This window comes from Petaurus breviceps, unplaced genomic scaffold (assembly GCF_028583685.1).
Source record: "Petaurus breviceps papuanus isolate PSGF00001 unplaced genomic scaffold, PetGlider_PUasm1.0 174, whole genome shotgun sequence".
NCBI lineage: Eukaryota > Metazoa > Chordata > Mammalia > Diprotodontia > Petauridae > Petaurus > Petaurus breviceps.
Window position 1 is genome coordinate 10,735,485 of NW_027185761.1, and position 23,053 is coordinate 10,758,537.

The 23,053-nt window shown below is 42.4% G+C and overlaps 1 protein-coding gene across 4 annotated transcripts in view; it reads right to left on the reverse strand.

The window, feature by feature from the left end:
- The window catches only part of ACVR2B (activin A receptor type 2B), a 96,257-nt gene that overhangs the window by 15,309 nt on the left and 57,895 nt on the right, over positions 1–23,053 (reverse strand). The gene's annotated exons all lie outside the window — the stretch shown is intronic.

Sequence of the window (23,053 nt, forward strand, 5' to 3'; positions counted from 1 at the left end):
TGACAAAGGAGATACAACCATCTATATGTCCTTGGGTCCCAGGGTCCAGACCTGCAGACACATAAGGGGAATAAGACAAGTTAAGTACGCTACACTTGACTTCAACAACATCCCTCCCTGACTCTCTTTCTTGCACCAGTCATCACTCCTCAACTGGATTGTTCCCATCTGCTCAGACCTTCCCCCCATCTACCTACTATCCCCATCCTTCTCTCCTTCACAAAGTTCTAGAAAAAAAAAAGGTCTACACTCATTGTTTCTATTTTTCAAACTCAATCCAGCTTGTTGCTCAATACTACTGAAACTGTTCTTCCAAATGTCACCAATGACTTTCATTCAATCTTCATCCTACTTGATGGCTCTGCAGAAACAGAACTCTTGGTCACTCCCTCTCTTCCTTTAAATCCCATTAGTTTCAGCTAAAACACACTTGATTGGCATTCCTCAGACAATGAACAAATCAATAAGTGTTTAAGTTCCTACTATGTGCCAGATGTTGCTAGGGAAGAAGAAGAGGTGAAGGAGGAGGGGGAGGAGGAGGAGGAGGAGGAGAAGAAGAAACAGCTTTCTCTAATTCCTTCAACTACTTTCTGGTCCTCTTCCCAATTCCTGAAAAGGGTATTCCCCTTTTCTCCCCGAGCTTCTGTCCCTGGCCTTTAATTCTCCTCCTATACTCTCTCCTTTGGCAACATCCTTCACTCTCACAACTTCAACCATCACCTTGATGCTGATCACGCAAATCTCTATCTCTAGCCCTGATTTCTCCTTCAAGTTACTGAATCATATCTCCAACTGCTGAGGTGGCAATTAAGATATTTACACCTGGCTATTCTGCTAGCACTTCAAACTCAACCTTTTTCACTCCCAAACTAATTCTTTTTTCAGTAGTTCAAATATTCACCCAATTCACCAAGGTCAAAACCTCCCACCCAGTTATCAAGTCTCCTATCCAGTCCTCCACCCTGCCCTTACCTTGGGCCACTCCATTCCCATGGCACCTCTATTAATGCCTGGATACCAGTAGAATATAAGCTCCTCGAGGGCAGGAACTGGATTTGTTTGTTTTTGTTTTTCAGGATAAGTCACTCGAATCAACAAGCTAAAGATTTAGTGAGTGCCTACTATGCACAAAGCTTATTAATAGTCTTATGTCATGAACATAGTATGAACTTTTAAAATACTTGTTCACCTGAACTACATAGCACCAGCCTCCTTAAAAATCTTGCCTCATCTTCCCTCTTTCGTACTGCTATCACAAAGACCTTTCTTATGCACAGATTTGGTCAGGTCACTACTCCGAGTCCAGTGGATCCCTAATTCAAACTTCGTATTATATTCAAAGCACTCCACACCCTGGTGCCATCTTGCCATTTTCTGACTTAACTCCTACTATAACTTGCCATACATGCTACACACCAACCAAAAGTAACTACTTGTTAACCCTTTGGCAAACTGAACTTGTAATTCCCCACTGATGTGCCTATCTACACCTGGAATGCCCTCGAAATCTTCACTTACTGGTGGAAATCCCTTCTTAAATGCCCAATTCAAATTCTCTCTCCTCCAGGGTATCTTCCCTCACGCATCCACTATTCCAGATGGTAATAAAGGAGCTTCCTCTCTTTGGATCTCCCATAGCAACTAGTCTGCACCTTTCTAATGCTCTCATCTATGAAGTTTACCCTATAGGTATTTATGTTTCTGTCTGAGTAGACAAGGGTAGGTTAGATAGTGACCCCCTCCCCCCAAACAAAACAAAACAAAAAGCTGGGAATGCCGTGGAAGGGAGGCATCACAGAAGAATCCTCAGAGGAAGGATCAGAAAACAGCATGACAAATCACCAGCTTTCACAAGCGCCACAGCCTCTCCTGCTGGGTTGCTTCTAGTCCATCCTCCCTAGAACCTTTCTCAGTATCATGTTCAGGTAGTGGGTAACACGAGAAGTTCCTCCAGCCTAGTATAAACAGTTTCAGGTTCACACTGTCAACAGGCTAGCAGGCAGAGGTATGTACAACAAAATTAAGAGTCTGGCCTATCCTAACTCAAGGACACATCTCCCTCAAAGATCCCTGAACAGCTTCCAAATCCAGCTCCTAGGTTCAGTTCTCTCCCTTCCTCCACAAGGAACTTTGTCCTCTCTGTCTAATTCTTCCTGCTCAGACCAGTCCAGCCTAGAAAAATCAGACCCTGGGCAACCATCTACAGGACAAAGATGGGAAGAAGAGTGGGACTGCACAGGATCCACACCCTGATACTCCAACCTAAGTCCGCAGGCTTAAGGGAAAGTTAGATTCTGTGTAGTTCTAACAACTTGGCATCAAGAGTTGGCCTAGGATACCAGGACCCAGTGTGAGAGGAGTAACAGGGAAATCCTCACCTAATTCCTCATAAATGCAGGGGTCCCACTTGTTTGGTAGAAGAGCTTCACAGACTCAAGACTTTAAAAATAAGATGCTAGCTGGCCCTATTTCCAAGATGTACAGAATTCTCTTCCCCATCCAAGGCTCACTCCCATGTACCTCCCCTCTTCCTCCTCACTTCCACCTAGCTAACTGATACCACCCTTCATTCTTCCAGCTGCCAAGGTTCAAAATCTCATAGGCATCCCTGACTGTTCCTTCTCAAAAGAACAAAAAATGGCTAATAGCAAACTGAAATCCAAGGGAAGTATGGGAGACATTAGCAGGGAAATGGGTGTCTTTGATAAGTTCAAGTCCTCTTGAATAGCATGAGAAATTCTGTCAAATGCTTCATTAAGGATACCTATGGTGTTCTCTCTACTCCCCCTACCAATGTAGTAGTGAAGCCAAAGGCCACATGAACTACATCCCAAAGTAGTGTACAAACTGGTAGATGCGACAGCCCAGCTGCTGTCAGTCATCTCTGAAAAAATAGCTAACATGAGAGGAAGTACAGGACTGAGAGGCAAATGTCTAGATTTGAAAAAAAATAATTTAAAAAGGAAGAGAATATTATGCCAAATCTATGCCAGTGAGCTTGACTTTGATTCTTGAAAGAATTCTAGAACACACAAAGTAACAGTAAAGGGATAGCTAGTTAATATCTAGAAAATGAAGCAGTAATCACAAAAAGCCAACATGGTTTTATCAAGGAAAGGTTATGCTTGAGTAGCCACATTTTTGGGGGGGAGGCACTGGGATGAAGGTGGTAAGGATTACTAGATAATGTTATAGATAGCTTATTTTAACAAAGTATTTGACAAAAGCTCTCAACTATTCTCCTGGAAATGGGGCAGATGACAGTATAATTAAGTGGATTATGAGCTAACTGAATAGTCAACCCCGAAGTATAATCATTAATCATTTGATGTCAGTTTGGAAAGAAGTCACCAATGGAGTGCCTCAAAAATCTTTGCTTGACCCTATAATATTTAGCATTTTTACTGATGACTTGAATAAAAGCACAGATGACCTGTTTATCAAATTTGCAGTTAACACAATGCTAAGAGGCACAACTAATGTGTTAGATGACAAAGCCAGGAGCCAGGCTAGACTATTAGGTGGAACTGAATATGAAATGTAATAGTTATTCATGTAGAGTTCTATACTTTTGTTATTATTGAGTTGTTTCAGTCATGTCCAACTCTTCATGAACCCATTTGGAGTTTTCTTGGCAAAGATACTGGAGTGGTTTGCCATTTCCTTCTCATTTTACAGATGAAGAAAGTGAAGTGAACAGGGTTAAGGGACTTACCCAGGGTCATACAGCTAGAAAGTGTCTGAAGTTGGATTTTAATTCAGGGAGTAGATGAATCTTCCTGATTCTCAGCCCAGTGCTCACTGTGCCACCTAAGCTACCACAGTTCTATACTGGGGATTCAAAACATCACCTTTAAAAATAGATCTAGGGATTTTAGTGACCGGCACCTGCAATGATTCACCAGTGTGATATGGTAACTAAAAAAGTCAAAGCAATCTCAAATTTCATTGATAGACTGCTTCTAGGACTAGGGAAAAAGAGTTCTATACCCTGCCCTGGTCTCACCATCCCCTAAAGCAATGGTGTCAGACTCAAACAAAAATAGATCCCTGCTGCAAAATGACTTAGAAAACCACAAATTAACAATATTTCTATTGTGTTGTAGTTTTATTTATCCTGTTAAATATTTCCCAATTACATTTTAATCTGGTTCTGCAAGGAGTTTGGGGGGGCTCAAGTTGACCATGAGTTTGACACTACTGCCTTGCAGTACTGTGTTCTGTTCTCCTAGAAACCATGTTTTATGAAGTAAGTTAATAATCTGGAGAGCATCCAGAAGAGGGTAACCAGGAAGGCGAGGTGCACTGAGATTATGCCACTTTAAGATTGGCTGAAGAAACTGGGGATGTTGCACCTGGAGAAGAGAATTCTCACACATGACATCTGCCTTCATGTATCTTAAGGGTAGAAGGGATTTCACCAGAAGGAAAAACTCAAAAGGTAGATATTTCTGAGAACCTGAGTTAAGCTTAATCTAGGAACAAAATTCCCAGAAATTAGAGCTATCTCAAAATGGAATGAACTCCCTCGAGAGACCATGTTTGCCTTCATCAGAGGTTTTCTAGCAAAGGCTGGATGATGACTTGTGGATGTAAAAGGGATGTTGTTTCAAGGATGAACGGTTTTCTGAGGTCTCTTCCAGCTCTTAGACACTATGACATATAATCCCTCCTTTATTTAACAATTCAATTCAATAAATATTAAAACACAATGAAAATCATTCCTGACCTCGATAAGCTTACTGTCTTGGATGTAAATGCCCATGATCATGACCAGAGGTAAGTATACAATTAGGTTAAGTGAAAAGTAGTCAGAAAAGGGGTTCTAGAAATATGTGAAGAAGGAAAGACCACCCCCAGCTAGAAGGAACCTAATCAAACCACAAGTCACGCCTCCTCTATTTTACTAATATAGCACCCACGCCTGTTTATTCCGAATTCTCTCAGGTCCTCATCACCTCATGCCTAGACTACTGATGTAGTATTCCAATTCTTCTCCATTCACAGTATTCCTTACTCCACTAATTCATCCTACATGCATCAATAGATCCTTCCCAGAACATAACTTCCCCATCATTTCCCCTGCTTAAAATTCAAACTCCTCTACTAGTCCCTCCACAATATGGCTCTGGCGGAATCTCACTAGTTCTTCCTATCGACCATTACCTCTAACTGTTGAAATCTGGACCCTTCAAACACAAGATTAAAGTCTGTCTCCTCCAAGAAGCCTTCCCTGACCATTCTGGCCCCGAGTAATCTCTTTCCCCTCTTCTCCCACCCCCTCCCACCCTGAATTCATTTGGCATCCAAGGGAAGGTCATGAATGTCTGTATAATTTGTTAGGCAATTAATCACATCTGCCTTGTGACAGCTCTTCAATTGTTGTATTGAGCTGTTATTTATCTCTTACTTCAATATCTGGATGGATCTCCAAGTTCATCCATGACCTCTCTTCCTGAGTCATTCTTTTCTATATCTTTCTGTATAATCTCCAAAGAGCATCCACCCAACACACTGGAAACCTCCCGTCAGTTAGCATTTCATGGTCTAGCATTCAGCTGATCCATTTGTCACTGTCATCCCTCAGTACCACTCAACAGTCACTCCACCTCCTTTTTCCAGGCATATGTGTCCTTGATGCCTTATACTTTATCACTTTTGTTTCATTTTACCAGATAGACTATTATGAGTAGGAACTGTCATATTCATCTCCTTATCTCCTTCAACACTTGTCCCATAGAGTAGGCATCAATACTTGTTGATTGAATAATAAATGAACATATGGTGCATGATTTCTGAAAAAAAAAAACTAATGCTTTAGGATAGGAAACTGGGGTTCAGCCATTCAGGTGAGAAAGTCCAAAGTATCCATGAATTGAACTGTATCCCTAATGCAAATACAGCCCAGGAAGATGAAGCTGAAGAGCCACAAAACAAAATCAATTTGTGCACAGTAGAGTTTCTAACGAGTTCAGTGGCCAGGAAAAATCCAGTCTTCATTCATTCACAAACCAACAGACCAAAACCTGACAGAGATCTGGACCTCCCCTTTCACACAGGGCTCCTTGCTTTTAACAGATGTAGGAACAAAGGCCTTGGCCTGGACCCTCAGGAGCTTTCAAATTGGGACATAAAAAATCCTAGGCCTCGACTTTGCATGACTGTGCTATAAGAGGACAGAAATGAAGGCACGTTTGAAGGTACCAGTGCTCAAAATTAGACTCTCATCTGCCTTGAAAAACTACAAGAGCAGAGAATCCCTCTATCATATTCAGTTCATTTCAACAAACATTTATTGAACGCTTGGCATGCACAAGGTACTACAGATACAAAGGAAAAAACTGAACCAATTCCTATTCTCAAGGGATATATGGTATATTGGGGGAATAAAACAACCCGAAAAAAGGGTAATTCAAGAAAAAAAAAGAAACGGGGGGGGGGAGGGAGAGAAAATTCATGAAATAATAGTAACAGAGAATTCTGATGGAAACGTGGAGCAAGGGACTGAAAATGTTACCTATTAAACTCAAGGGATTTAAATGCAAATACTAATAAGTAAGTTTCATCATTTGTACTGATGTTATTTCTAATGTGATATGGATAGGGACTGAACCTGTGATTTTATGGACAGAGACCAGACCTGTGATGTCAATGATATGGTGAGCAAACTTTCTTTACCAATTCAGGTCAGAGCCTTCTCTCCAACTTACACATTGAGAGACCATTTTCTAAACCAGGGTCACCCACACAGTCTAAGTCTTACGCAGGTCCTGAACCCAGGTTTTCCTGGTTTTCAGGACAACCATGTAGCCTCCCTTCTACACTACCTCTCCTCAAGCTTCTAATAAAATACATTTTAAAATAAATATTCCTGGGGACAACTCAGCACTATGAGCAGCATCTAGGCCAAGGGGAAGGTTTTCAATTAGAGAACACCCAGAGAGGTCAACACAGATGCTCAGAAAGGCCCAAGAATGTGCTTGGTCCGTGACCCCAACAATCGATCCAGTGTGACATTTCCAAATACCACAATTCCAAATCTAATTCCTCAGTAATCAAAAAAGCTATAATGCATGTAAATGAAAGAGTAAAGGACAAGTGAAAGGTCAACCAGAGGGAAACCATGGCCACAGGAAAACAAGAGGAGAGAGATGACCATTCTCCTTTATCCTAAGTCACAAATAGCAGATATCATCTTTGAGCCTACAGGAAAAATGAACTGCCCATTCCTGGCCCTACCCAGGTCAGTTCACCTACTGAGCAGGGCTCTTCTCTTTATCCAACCCAGCTGATCCCAGCTATGAATCAGGCAGGGAAGGCAACACAAGCCAGATCAACAGGACTCTCAAGGCCATCGAGGATGGATCAGCAGGAGATGTGGTCCATGTCAGGAGTGGAGCAAACAAGGCTCCAGAGAGATCCTAATGAAGGTCAAGACCTTGGACAGCAGCTCAGTGGTGAAACAGCTGCTGCTTCTGTTCTAATGGCCACTGAGTTTGGGCTTCCTGTCTCTGAACTCTCTGCTCTTTAAAGGCCCTGGCATTATTCACTCACAAATTCAGCAAACATTTATAAAGAACCTACTGTATGCCAGGAACTACACTAGGCAATGTGGATGAAAAACAAAAATGAAAAAAGTTCCTACCTTCAAAGAAAATACATGTATAGGGTTAGGTAGGAGGCAAGGGCCTGCACAGAGCAACACATATAAGATAAGGTCAATATAAATAAATACACACAAAAAAAGAAAAATCACCAAGTTATTTCAAGGAGAAAGGAGAGGGTAATGCAAGGAAAAGGAGTGTTTCTGTAGTGCCTACTATGTGTCAAACACTATACTAAGGGCTTTTTAAAAATAAATTATCTCACAACAATCCTTGCCACCTAGAGAGATATAAATATAATACAAAGAAGAATATGGAGATGGGAAGGGAACAAGCCTTTATTAAGTGCCTAGCCATTGTGCTAAGTATTTTACAAATGCTATTTAATTTGATCCTGACAACACCCTTAGGAAGTGGATGCTATTATTGTCCCCATTAGACAGTTAAAGAAACTGAGGCAAACACAGTTTGGTGACTTGCTCAGGGTCACAGTTTGTCAGTGTCTGGGATAAGGGGTTAACTGGATAAAGAGACCTTATCTACTGTGTGACCTGGTGCCTCATTAGCAATTAAGGGAGAGGAGATTGGGATAGGCTTCTTGTAGGAGGCACCTCAGGTGAATTTCGAAGGAACCTAGGAGTCCTATAAGCTATCAATGAATCAAGAATACATTCTAGGCACTGGAAACAGTCTGTGGAAGGGCACAAAGATGGGAACAAGAATGTGAGGTGTGTGTGTGTGTGTGTGTGTGTGTGTGTGTGAGAGAGAGAGAGAGAGAGAGAGAGAGAGAGAGAGAGAGAGAGGGAGGGGGAGGGAGGGAGGGAGGGAGGGAGGGAGAGAGAAGGCCAATTCAAATGGAACACAGAATGAATGATGGGGGAAAATGTACAGTGAGCCTAGAAAGGGAGGCTAGAACCTGATTGTAAAGGGCTTTAAAAGCCAAAATCAAAGAGTTTATTTTTGATTGTAGAATCCATAGGGAACCATTACAGTTTCTTACACAGGGGAATGGCCAGATTTGTGCTTTAGGAATATCAACTTGGCAGCTGAATGGAAGATGGAACAACATAAGCTATTGCAATTCACTAGGTCACAGGTGACAAGAATCCAATCTCAAGTGTCTGAAATGTGAGTGGACAGAAGAGGGCGAGTAGCAGTAAGTGTGGTAGCAGAGTCAGTAGGACTTGGTAACTCACTGGATTTGAGGGATAAAGAAGAGGAAGAGTAGAAACTGACTTCAAGGTGGTGTACTTGGTTGACCTGAAGAACAGCAGTACCCTTGAGAGAAGATCCAGGGAAGTGAGGAAAAGAGGAAGGATGGAGCAGGACACACAGAGTTAGAAATGCCTTCAGGACCCCAGGCTAGAATTGCTTAGTAGGCCATTAGTGAAGTGTGACTGGAATTTAGGAGACAAAGGTTGGATAGATATCTAGATGTGGAAGTAGCCTGCATAGATATGACCCAAGGAAGTTAATGAGATCACCCATAGAGTTTTAGAAAGAAAAGTAGAGGGGGGCGGTAAAACCACACATACGGATTAATTATTATAATACAAAGAAAACTGAGAAGTAACATCTAGACATGTATAAGGAAAAAAGGAGAGGACTATGTTACCAAACAACAACCACCTCCAAAACAAAATTAAAATTAAAGGGTTCCTGGAAGGGGTCAATAGCACCCCTATTTGCTACTAACACCCCTATTTTGCTACAGAGGCCCTAAAAGATGGGAATTGATAAAAGATCAAATTCAAGAATGAAGAGATCACTGCTGTCCTCAAAAAGAACAGTTTCTACTGAAGATAAATTAGGAGGGGTTGAGGAGCAAGCAGAGAAAACTGAGTACACACAACTTTTCCTAGGAATCTTGACTGTGAGAAAAAGGAGAGTATGTATAAACCAACTCATTAGGAGGAAGATAGGATCAAATGAAGGTTTGTATAAATATAGAATTGGGGGCATGTTTGTAAACAGAAGCCAAGGAGCCAGCAGATAAGGAGAGGTGAAAAATTTGGGAAAGGGAATGACAGAAGGACGCAGGTTCCTGGACAAGACATTATCAAGGGCATAAGAAGAAGGTGTTATCAAGGAGAAAGTCTACCTCTCCAATACTTCCGAAAGGAAGTCATTATTAGGGTTTCAGCGTTCTTCCTGATAAAAAGGATCCCTCCTTCTTTCTGTGGCATCCATGCCAAGAAGATATAGCTATGCTAAAAGTGTTCTCAAAAACAAAAGTTAGCTGTTCAAAGATTTTCATAGCAGCACAGTATCTAACTGCAAAACAAAATCAACACAATATTAAAAGCAACTAAAATTTCCATCCAAAAAGAGAAGTTAAAGAAATTGTAGTACATTAATATAATGTAATACTATGATTCTATTAAAACCAAAAAGGAACACACAGAAATTAGAAAAGATTTTTAAGAAATAAAAAAATGGACAAAGAGTTCTGATGAGGCTTAGAGGAGTAATGGAAAATTTATGCATTGAAATAAATTAAAATGTCAATTACTAAGCAAATTTAGTTGGCTGTAATGATGTTGATATTAATAAATAAAAATAGAACTGTACCTTCTGGCCTTAATGGGAAATTGTCATGGGATCCAACATTCCATGGGACTTCTGTTGGACTGGAATACAGTTTGGTAAGGGAAGGATCTAGGGTGGGTGGAAATGTCCTTTTTGTCCTCAGTGCTCTATTCCCTATGGATCCCTTACTCTTGAAATATTAGTGACCAGTGTTTGAAAAACAGCTAAAGACTTAACAATATCCTTCTTCCAGATTCTTCATCAAATGGTTGGCAATAGAACACAGAGATGAGATGGGGAAACCGTAGGAATGGCCACTAGGTTCTAAAACAGTTGTGAAGGCCATATAGATCCTATTCTATACCAAACTGCCCCTAGTGTAGATAGTGGCAGAAGGAAAGAAGGTTCCTAAAATTCTATGTACTTTATACTTAACCTCTTATTTAAAATGAACCAAGGGAAGATAATAGAGTACACATTGATGTAGGTTGGAAACTTAAGAGTTGGAAGGACTTTTGACTGATTCTTTTCACAAAAGGAAAGTGGTATAATAAGGATACTGTCTGTTTTATTCTAGGCTTGACTTGTCAGAAGTTTCCTTAGTTGGTTAACTCTGGCTCTCCAGGTGTTGGGACTTCTTGTTAGGGGCTTGCTTCAGGTTTAAATAGCTTTGGTCTGACTAGAAAAGTCTGAAGGTCAACTTGTAAGAGGGCTGGTACAGAGATAAGTAGAATGGGAATTGTGAAAAGACTGGAGAGCAACATATAGGAAGCTGGTGCATGGAAGACTATTTTTGATCTCATGCTGTGAATCACATTGTTAAATCAAAAACTATAGGAAGAGAAAGAAAGCATAAATGTACTGTGAGATACCACAACAGTCATCTGATATGAAACAATTTGGTAAATTGGTAAATTTGGTAAATTGTGTGGTTCACATCTTGATTTCTTGGGTGAATAAAAAGGATTTGTCTTGGGACTCTATATGAAATTACCTAAAGAGGGAATCCTTGGTGGGGGATTTTTTTTGGGGGGGGGAGGGGAGTGGTACATGCCTTGCCCAGTAACAGCCAACAGGCTGCATGAGTCTTCTGATAACACATACTATACAACTTCCAATAGTAGATCTACCATGGCAAGAGAAGTCTTAGGATAAGTCCAAATTGACCAGGGACAAGGGTTTTCTGGGGTCAAGTGAAAGATGTAGCAATCCTGTGGGCTTGCTAAGTCTGATCTTCAAGTAGAATACCAACAGGTGGTTATTAAGAAACTTCCATCTTCCCACATGTGCAGCCATAAGAAGTACTGGGTCATCAGGTTTAGGGTTTTGTCTGCCTAGAGTAGCCTGAAGGTAGCATAAGGTGTCACAGCAGAGTCATCGGACCTGGATCTACATAGCAACCACTGGAATGGATAAACACAATCTCATGTGGAGAAACCCAGATGGTGAGTAGGAGTCCAAGGTCATCGTACAGCATTGGGAGAAATGATTCTATTGCTATCATTCTCATACTAACAAGATGATACCTACACAGGGCAAAGTGGCTGCAAAGTTTTCTGGTCTCAACCAAAACTCAATGTGTATATCATTAGGGGATAAGGTAGGGTAGCAGTAGGATGGAGGGGGGGAGTTGGAATTGAGCTTCATATGGAGATCTTAGCTCTACAATTTAGGGAGCTGAGAATATACTGAATCAAAACTGTAACAAGGCAAGGAAAAGGTCCCTGAGTACCAAGTGCTGGCTTAATTTCCTTATGATGGCTATTTTGGATTCTGTCAATTTGATAGTCAAGGGCACCAGGTGTACTGCCCCATTCCACACAGGGTATCGTGAGGCCTTGAAGGTCAACTTCATGGCTGCCAGTTCCTTCTCTAACACAATATAGTTGAGTCCAGCAGGGGTTTTTTATAGAATGAAAGAGGAGGATAGAGATACCAGTCCATCAGCTGACATTTATCAAGTGCCCACCATATGCCAAAAACCGTGCTGAGCCCTGAGGACACAAGGAAAAGCAAAAAGACAATCCCTGCTCTCAAAGGGCTGAAAGTCTAAGGTGAGAGAACATACAACCAACATGCAACATACAACATACAACCAACCTGCGAACCAGGTAAGGGATAAAATGGAGACAATCAAGCAAGGGGAGACATCCTAATTAAGGAGGAACTGAAGAGGGAAATGCTCATTCTTCATTAGAAGGAAACAAAATAAACTAATAATTATAATCACATCTAGCATTTGTACAGTGCTTAAGGTTTGCAAAGGGCTTCATGTATATTGTCCCATTTGATTTTCATCATAACCCTGTGAGGTAGATTCTAATTTAAATTCTGATTCTGCAGATAAGGAAGCTAAGGCTGAGGAAGGTTTGCTGGCTTGCCATGGGTCACAGAATTAGCTAAGGTCTAACACAAGATTTGAATCTTGGTTTTTTTGACTCTGAGCCCAGTGCTCTATCCATGACACCACCCTCTACAAGAATATTAAAGGTAAAAGGTAACCTGGAGAGATGTGAGGGCAAAAATGGGGAGGAAAATCATATAACTTGGAGCTGGAAGATCTCCAGAAGACACTGGTCTAGCTCCCTAACCTCATGTCACAAGGCAGCACCCTCCTCATATGAGAGAACCAAGGTCCCACAGTCAAATGGCTTCCATAACCAGTGTTTTTTGCTTACTGTCATGCTTGGCTCCTCTTTCTCTCTCATCACCCTCCCTCCCAATGAATCAGTAACCAAGTTTTAATAAGCCTAAGTCCACATCTCTAGCATTGGTCGGTCCCCTTCTTTGTACTTAGGGAATCCACATTGGCTCAGGCCCTCATCTCATCTCACCTGGACTATTGCAATATGGCAGCAGAACAGTTCTCCCAGTTTCTGGTCTCTCCCCATTCCAAGTGATCTTCCACACAGCTGCCAGGCTGATAACCCTAAAACGTGGCACCCACCATGTCACTTCCCTACCCAAAAATCTTTAAAGGCCTTCCTCCTCTAGGATCTACCATTTAAGAAACTGTATGATTTGGTTCCTAACTACCTTTCTAATTTTTTGTAAGCTCCTTGTGAAAATGTATTGTTCCCTAAAACTAAGGATATAGTATTTATTAGTAAATATTTGTAAATTGATTGATTCTATATTGCTCTCCTGTCAAAATCCTCTGATCTCAACTTTAGATGCAAAATCTGGGGTTGGAAGGAAGCATAGAGGTCATCTAGTTCAACTTTCCCCCAAAAATCCTCTGTAGGATCCCTGATAGGTTTAGCCTGTGTTTGAATACTTCCAGTGACAGGGAGCTCACTACAACATTAAGGATTTTACTTCTGAATAGGCAAACTAGGCCATCTTTTGCCTTATTTCTTACTTAACCTTAAATCATTGAATCACTGAATGGGTGTTGCCTCAAACTGAAACCTGGGTAAGACCTTAGCTTAAAAAAGCCAAGGTCTCCCAGGGCATCTGAGGTCACCTCCAGCTGTCTTAACCTAGGTCTTTCCCCTGGGCTCCAATGGTTCCAGAGAAGAGAGTGAGCCTGCCTCATTAAAATCCAATTCACTTACAAATCAAAATATGACCTTCTTGATGTCATTGGTCCTCTTCAAGAACAAAGGACCAATAACAAGGCAGTCCATTCCACTTATAGACAGCTTCAGAAGTATGACCTACGTGACATCATTAGTTAGGCAGCTAGGTGGGGGCAGTGCTGGGTCAGGTATGTATTAGCTGTGCAATCCTGAGCAAGTCACGTTAACTGTTTGCCTCAGTGTCTTTGTCTGTAAAACAGAATCTACCTGGCAGGGTTGTCGAGAGGATCAACTAAGATAATAACTGTAAAGTGCCTATCACAGTGACTGGCATATAATAAGCGCTAATAAACATTAGCTGTTATTTGGATTATTAGTTAGCTTTCTGCAAACACATGAAGCAAAACAACGTTCTAAGGTATTTTTAGTGCACAAGAACACATCAGTGGGGAGGAGCTGGGGCAGGGACTACTGAATCATTAGGGTAGAAGGCAGGAAGCAGGATCCCAAAGTGTCCAGGCAGGGGGCTCAAATGCAGGACTTCAGTGAGGTGTGGTTATTAAGCCTGATTAAGCTTGCTGTCTACCACCATCACCTGCATGGGGAGCTACTGTTTAGCTACCCTCAGGCTGAGGGGGGTGGGGTGAGGGTGGGGGTGGGGGTCGGAGGAGGATTTAGCTAGCAGCTCAGATCAACTTGTGAAGTCAGTGGAGGAAGGCATCCAATCCCTAATTTAGCCTAAGACCTTTTAGAATGTTTGCTTGCTCTGCAAGCAACTGGTGATGTGACTTGCCCAGTAGCCTAATATTTTCTCTCTAGTGCCCTGAGACAATTTTTGGTTGGTCTCTGGCAACTTCTAAGAAGTTTCTGCCTCCATTTCATTACTAATCTGGTTAGATTCCCACCCCTACCCTCACCTGGTAGACTTCACCTCTTTGATAGGCATTCACAGAAAAAATGATAAAAAATGGATGCCAGATATGCCTGTAACTGTTAGAAGAGTCTTACAGGGAAGAAAGAAATTGGCCTTTCTGTAATTTTCACCTATACAGACCATATATAGAACAAGAAGTAGTCTCTCTTCCTTCCAGAGGATAGCCTTTCATGTTTTGTTTTGTTTTGTTTTTTTATTACTAAAAATGGTTTAAAGCCAAGTGTGTTTTGATTGTTTATTTGGAAAGGGTGTTAACTGGAATGGTATGGAGAAATATAATCACAGAAAATCCCACTGAGCCATGGAAAGAAGAGGTTGAAACTTTCAGTTCTCTGACATTACATTTACAGTAGCATTGTTCTCCCTATTCTATCTTCTAAAAGATAATGGTTTGCCTTCCTGGGAAGTGGAAAGAGAGCTAGCCTTTAATCTAGGAAGCCCTGAGTCTCAGCTCAGACACATATCAACGCTGTGATCCCAATTTCCCTTAAGTCCTCAGTACTCCAGAAAGCTAAGATGATAAATCGTGAGAAAAGTGCCCACCTGCACTGGCAGAGGGTGTCTTCTATACCAATGGAACCATAGATCTGATCCCTATTTCTATCCATATCCTTTATTCAAGGGTCCCTCAGACCTGTGACACTGCCTGAGATCTGGAGAGGGAATACCATAAAGGCCCTAGCAATAAGACACCCCCTTTGAAGGCCTCAGAGAAGAGAAGATGATGGATCCTCAGTTACTGTCCCCAAACTGGACGACCACCAGAAACCACCACAGAAAGAGAACAGGGAAGAGCCCTGCTCTGAGGAAAAAAATTGATGCCTTACTTACCTTGAGTTATACCAGATTTCATCTTGACAGATAATAAAACTGGTCTCTGGATAGTTGAGGTTTTAATTCTTTCTGCCTTGAATTAACCATTATGGATAGTTGTGAATTGGCTCTATGTGAATAAATGAAAATACAGCCCCCAGGGAGAAATCAGCTGGCAACCCCAGACAAGGGCCCCCAAGGTGAAAGAGAAAACCACAGAGACCAGAACACTCAAACACCCAAGCATGAAGAACTGGTCCTACCAGTCACTAGCTCTCTGGCACTGACCTTACAGCACAGATTACAGTCAACCTTGTGACTTTCTCAAGACAGGGGAGAATTGCCACATTGCTCATCCCCCCCCCCCCATTCCAGTTCGGGGTAGAATCTGAGGAGTGGCTGTTTGGACAACCTCAAAACCTGCTCACTGAACAACTAAGAGTTATAAACAGGAATAAATCAATACATAATGACCAAAATCACTTAACAGAAAATATGGTCACCTAGAGTTGGTGATCAACCTCGTGATCACCAACTCGGAGACCAAACAGTGTCGGAAAAGCCAAATTCAACCCTAGGCATCTGAACCATTGACAAAAGCATCTGAAATCAACTGCCTGAACCAAAGGGAGTTCCAAGCTCTGCAAAACTAAAATATCTCCATGACAATCTAAGCATTTTCCAAAACAAATGAGGCCACAACCTTTACAGAAATCCAAGCTCTACCCACTGTTGGCTGACTCACATTCCATTCTCTTCAAGGGAAAGTTCTCTGTCCTCAGCTAGGCTGAATTTTTTTCTGTCCATTATTCTAGAGGTAATGAAGAGCCATCAAAGTTGTTGGGTTGTTTTTTTTTTGAGAGAGTGATAAAGAACTGGGTTTTAAAAAGGTTGGTGGTATGAAGAATATACCGGGAGTACAAGTGAGATTTAGTGATGGCTTGAAGTAGAGTAAGAGGAATGGAAGGGAGAGAGCAAGTGAGATACACAGAAAGGAAAGGTAACAGGATTTGGTGATGGGCTGACTAGATTTCAGAGGGAAAAGAAAAATCATTAGATTATCAATTTAGAGCAGGGCAAGAGAGCTTGGAGGTCATCTGACTTCCTCAAGGTCAACCCAGATACTGAGTGACAGAGGCCAGGGCCGAAATCAGACATTCCAAATCCATTCTTGTTCCATTGTGCCATACTGCATCTCAAGACTTCTGAGCCTGGGTAAATGGGAGAGAATATCAGTGTCACTGGCCAACAGGGAAGCAACGAGCAGGAGCACTTAAAAGGGGAAGAAGAGTGGATTTGAGAGTTATTTAATTTGAGGTGTTGGCAGGCGGAGATGTTCGAAGAAGCTGAGAATGTGAGACTGGGGTTTATTAGAAAGCTTACATATAGAAATAGTGGTTTGGGAAGATTGAAGTCCTGGGAATAGAGGAAATCACAATGGAGAGGGGAAAAGGGGCCAAGGATATAACCTTGTAAAGTCTCTACATTTAAGGATGAAAAACCAATGATGTAGAAAGATCAGAGAAGAAAGGAAGGAACCAGGAGAGTTCAGTATTGTGGCAGACAAGAAAGAGTTTTCCTAAGTCAGGAGTGGTCAACAGTCTAAGAGGCCATAGAGCAGGCATTTAGTGAAGTCTAGCTCAGCCCCCTGTTCTTATAAACACCTACCTCTTTAACTGGGCAGGCACAGCCTTAACACCAAAGACCTGGTTCACCCCTCTCAGGCTAATTACCTACATCCTGGGGCCTATAGTCAACCTTAGGACACTGCTCCCAGAGGTCTGGAGTCAATTCTGGTTCTAAAATCTGTCCCCTAAGAAAGAGGCTGGAGAAGTAAAAGCACTTCAAAAGGAGTCAGATCTCATTATTTGCTTCCTGTTCCCCTCCCCCCACCAGGCTCCTTTGTTCTATGGTCCCCGGCCAGGCCCCATAGACTCTGACCAGCTGAGCCCCTTTCACTGGGAGAGGCAGAGGGGGAGGGGGAAGGAAGAATAAACACATAAGTAAATGAAACGGACACCATGAATTAGTTTAGGTAACACCCACCCCCCACCCACCCATAAAAGATGAAGGGAGGGAAAATACTGCCTATTTAAAGAGGAAAATCTATGGAAGTTATTTCTGATGGTCTCTGAGCTAAAATAATCAAGAGCCAGGGTCAGAGGTATGCTTTGGTAGTCTGGTGAAGATTATGGGACCCTTTCTCAGATTTTTTTTTTAATGCAAAAATAAAATATAGGATTACAAAGGAAACTAAAACTGGGTAAAAATAATAATGCATTTTCTCCTCAATCCAACTTATCTGAACCCCTGAAATCCACCCACAGACACCCACTCACCCTGGTTTAAGAACTCCTGGCATAAAGCCACCCTCAAGCCAAAGCAGAGACTGAAGTTAAAACAGAATATAAAGGAGTGCCACCAGACGCCCTGAGGACTTGAAGCAAGAAGAGAAGAGGGAGGATAAGTGGCCAGGGGGCTGCAAGACAGAGGAAGAGGCCACTATGGCCCTGTGGGGTGGGAGGGGTAGCCTCTACCTGAAGGGCTGATAACAGTATGGGACAGCATCCTACCACAAGCTCCCCCTATCCCCATAAACCCTCCCACAGGACCCAGATCACAACCTGCAGGGCCATAAGGGAGACTTAAGGGACATAAAGTTACATAGGGATGAGGGACCACAGACCTGGTGCTGGAAGGCACCTCAGAGGCTCTCTGGACTCACCCCTTCATTTTAATACTGATGCCCATGAGGCCCAGAGGGGCCAAGGGACTTGTAGGAGGAAAGTCGAACTCCACGGTGGGCCCTGGAACATGAAAACGACTGCACTTTCCACTGAACCACACTGATTCACAAGGATCCTTAGAGAGCCCCTCCCCATAACACATGCTCCCACTGATTTTACTCTCCATGTTATATCCACTTCCCTAACAACCTGCAACAGCAGTGGAGAGAGCACCAAACCTGGAGTCAGGGAGACTGGTCTTCCTGCGTTCACATCTGGCCTCAGACACTCACTAGCTGTGTGACCCTGGTAAAGTCGCTTAATCCTATTTGCCTCAGTTTCCTCATCTGTAAAATAAGTTGGAGAAGAAAATGGCGAACCACTCTAGCATCTGTGCCAAGAAAACCCCAAAATGAGGTCAGGAAAAGTCAGACACGACTGAAAAATGACTAAACAACAAATATAACCTTCCTAGAAAATTCATGACTATTTGCCAGGTTCAATTTCAAGATCTCCAAATAACTAAGAAAGCAGTATGCTGCTGAAGAGGATATACCAAGAAGCGTGAGCTCTACACCACAGATGCCGGAATTGTTTTTCTTCAATTATGTTGTAAAGGCAAAAACACTGCACCAGAAATCAGGAACCAGGGCACCTCAGCGTGAGGCTAAATGGATAAGTCACCTCAGAGAATCAAGTCATTAGACCAGAGGACTTACAGTGGGAGGGCAGGGGGATGGAGCACTCAGAAATCATTTGATTCAAAGTTCTCATTTTACAGATGAGAAAACTGAGGCCCCGAGGACAGGACATTTTCCTGATTTCACAGGAGCAGGGTGGGAATCATAGATTTAAAGTTGCTATCACAGATTTAAAGGGACTTTGGGTTCAATTCCTTCACTTCTTAGAACATACTCTAAACTCAGGTTTTCTAACTCCAAATCCAGTACTCTCTTTTATGCCTCCTTCTAAGTTAATTCAATACATATTTATTAAGTTTGATAACTATCCACGCATTTACTGAGTGCTCAGCAGAGACCTGGGCTCAAATCCCACCTCCCCCATGTAGTATGTAATTATGGTAAGTCACTCGTCCTCTAGGAGACTGATTCCTCATCTTTCTAAGATGAGGAAAATAATATTGACCAAACACCTACAAGTGATAAGAGGTGTATTTCTCTTTTGCATTTTAGGAGTAGATCTTTCAACTGCTAAATGCTACCATGAAACAGGGCATCATGTGCTAGAAGGAGGGCAATGTGGGGTCGAGGATAGGGGGAAGATGAGACAGGATCACAGAGGGCTGTCTGAAGGAAGAAGGGATGTTACTAGCCTCTTCAAGTGTTGTGAAGGACCTTTCGTCTGGAAGCAGGATCAGAAGTGTTCTGCTTGATCCCACCGAGCAAAAGGAGAAGCAACTGTTGGAATTTAGGCCTAATGTCAGAGAAAAGCATCCTAACAAATGGAACCAACAGTCCCAAAGTGTAATGAACTGCCTGCCTCAGGAGGTCCAGCAGTGGCTGGATAACCATTTGCTGGGGAAGTTGTAGGAAGGATCCTCTGCCAGGCATGAGTTGGATAGATAGAGAGATGGCCCCTGAGATCTCTTTCAATTCTTATCTCTGCGATAATTGCCTCACAGAGGACTGAGCGATCATTCTGGAATGCACCCCTACCCCCTCCTCACCTCTACCTCCTAGAAGGCCCTGCGATCCTCCAAGGACAGCTAAAGGGCTACTTCCAACCTAAGACCTTTAATGGCCACTTGGCTCCTAGCATCATCTCCCCCTGGAGATAACATTATATTTTTCATATTCCCTTACTCCACCACTACATATGGCACTGCTCCAATAGAATATAAACTCCTTGAGGGCAGGAGCTATTTGGGCTTTATATCCCCAGCACCTCAGTAAAATGCCTGGTACAGAATGAGACCTTAATAAATGTTTTAATTGTTAACTGAATCTGTCTAAATTTCTTTGCAACATTTAAAGTGCTCTATAAATGTCAGCTATTATTCGGTGCAGAGCCTTAGCTCTGGAGGCTGGGGAAAGATATAAAATAAATAAACCAGATGCTGTCTCTGACCTCGGAGAGTAATAAATAAAACCATGCAACTTTAGTTTTCTCATCTGTAAAATGGGGGTGGAGAGCTGTGGGCCCATGTCTCAGGATTGTGGTTAAGATCAAATGAAATGCTTCCAAAAGCGGTATGTGAATTGTAAAGCCCTATGCAAATGCAAAGATAAAAAGAATCACCACAATAATAAAAGTCAGAACCACGAATCTAAAAGCTCCCAGGAAGCTTGCCCCCTTCTCTGGCACATGGCTCAGTGACTGCCCCTCCCTGTACTGGGGATCCTGAGCTGCCAGCTGGATGGCCACAGGGGCTTTCCCTTCCTTTGCTCATTGCTCACCCTCATTCAGTTTCTTCACACATACAGCTATTTATAGCCTCTGGCGAAAAACCAACCACTTACTAAACCTTGGTCACACTGACAGTGCCTTTTGCCTTTAATACACATGAAGAGCTCCCAGCCACACCACTCCCTACAGACAGAAACAGATAACAGCATAAACACACATACAACTGAGCAATTTTTAATAAAAACCACTCCTCCGCTGCCCCGATCTCAACATACTCTCCTCTTCCCAAGTCAAACGCTACCCAGGTCATGGCAGAATCAAGGCAGAGAGGGAAATGGTCTTTGGTAACTTCGGGCAGAAAGAGTGTTTCTCATGGACACAGGTCTAAATAATAATCACAGGCTGGGAGCCGGAAAGGACCTTAGAAGTAACCTAGACTAAACCCCTCACCTTACAGAGGAGGAAACTGAGGTACAGAGAGTTTAAGAGACCTGACCAAGGTTGCACAGAAAATAAATGGCAGAGGTCAAATGGGAATCTATATCTTCTGCCTCCAAATCCATAACTCTTCCTACTAGTGCCCATACAAACATGCATTTAAACATCCCTGTACAGGCACAGTACACACCAGTATATATTCATAAACACATCCATAACTGCTAAATAAAGCCACGACCCCAAAATCTGAGCAACCCCTTAGCATTTATCCATGTACCATCTTGAACTGTGTGTACCTGACTCCTAAACAAGATTCTAAGTAAGCTTCCTGAAGGCAGACACCTTCTCTAGTCTTCCTCCCATCACAGCCACACCAGGGGCTCAGTCAATCAATCAGTCAGCCCACAGACATTTGTTAGGAGCCTAATACACACCAGGAAGCATGATAAGCAATGAGGATACAAAGAATGGCAAAAGGCAGGTCCTGTCCCCAAGGACCTCCCAACCCAGTGGCCCAGTAAAGGTGTGCTCAGTGACTGGCATAGGGACACCCTGGCTAAAACCATTCACTGGATCAACAAGAATATACCAAAGGGCACTGAAGGAGAGAATCAGTTTCCGAAGAACAATGTTATAAATGTTAAAAGGAAACAGGATCATAGAATTAATTAATCATGGAGCTGAAAGGTCTCGCTTGATCCTCACAACCCTGTGAGAGAGGTGCTATTATTCTATCCATTTTACAGATGAGGGAAGCGAGACAGTCACTTCACTTCGAGTGACTCACCTAGTATTACACAGTGAGGAATGTATGAAGCAGGATTCAAGCTCAGATTGCCCTGTCTCCAGGTCCAGCATTCTTCCTCTTAGTGGAGCTTGAGAGACCATCTGATCCAACCCCCTCGTATTACAGAGGAGGAAAGGGAGGCACAAGTGGTTTAACAGATCGCCCAAAGTCACACGCATCAGTATCACAGACAGGATCTGAACTAAGCTCTCTGACTCCAGACTCGGGGCTCTTTCCCACTGTCTCTGGCAGGTTGCTTTTAATTAAGTAGTAGAAACTGAAGAAGGGATAGAGATCGGGCTATGGCAAAATCAGCATGCTTCTGAAAAATGACACTGGTCAGAGCAAACTCAGAGAGGGCGTTTCTATTTACTTACCCACCACAGCCTCCACATCTGTGCCTAGATGGAGCCAGTGAACACAATGGGCTTATACATGGCAGTGGAAGTGACACATGGTCACTTTTAGATGCCACATGGTTTACAAAGGAATCATAAAAGCCCCAAACGGAAGAAGTCCCATTCATCTAGTGCAATCACTACTTGAATCATGAATCCTGTCTATAATACCCAAGTAGTCACCCAATCTCCTGCTCAAACACTTCTCGTAACAGAAAAGTTGCTTCTCCTGAAATGGTCCACTCCATTTCTGGGCAGCTCTAATTAACAATAGCTGATATTTCCATACAGATAAAGAAGCAGGTTCTGAAACCATGTCCTGACTCCTAACTCTTGATCCAGCACTGTTTCTGCTACAATATACTAACAGGAAGTTCTTCAATATGTTGGCTACTCTTTGTCCTAGGCTAGCCCAAATCTAAATCTCTCCCTCTTCCAAGAGAAACTTCAATGAAATTTTATGGCTTCCTAGGGGAAAAGGACTTTGGATAAATAAAACTAATTAACATCTGTGACTTGGAAATTAAGGCTTTGTCTCTATGATGATAATCACAAGGCCCCATAAGATTTAAGTTATGGGTCCTTTTCTTTCCCTTACAGAACAACAGTTTGATCACTCAGATATTATATGACATTATTTCTCAGACTTTACCTGAGAAGTAAGTAGAGAGAGCCACTTTGACTCTTTTTAATCAAAAGGGTTTTCTTACCTTTGGAGTAAGCGCACACCTATTTTGGATTCTTCTAAAAAGTCCCAACATATGCATGCATGTGGATGTGGGAAGGCATGGCTATGTACATGCTTTGTATGTTTAGATTTGGGTTTTTCATTTTTTTTTTAGGGGGAGGCAGGGCAATTGGGATTAAGTAACTTGCCCAAGGTCACAGGTCCCCTAAGTGTTAAAGTGTCAGAGGTTGGGTTTGAACTCGGTTTCT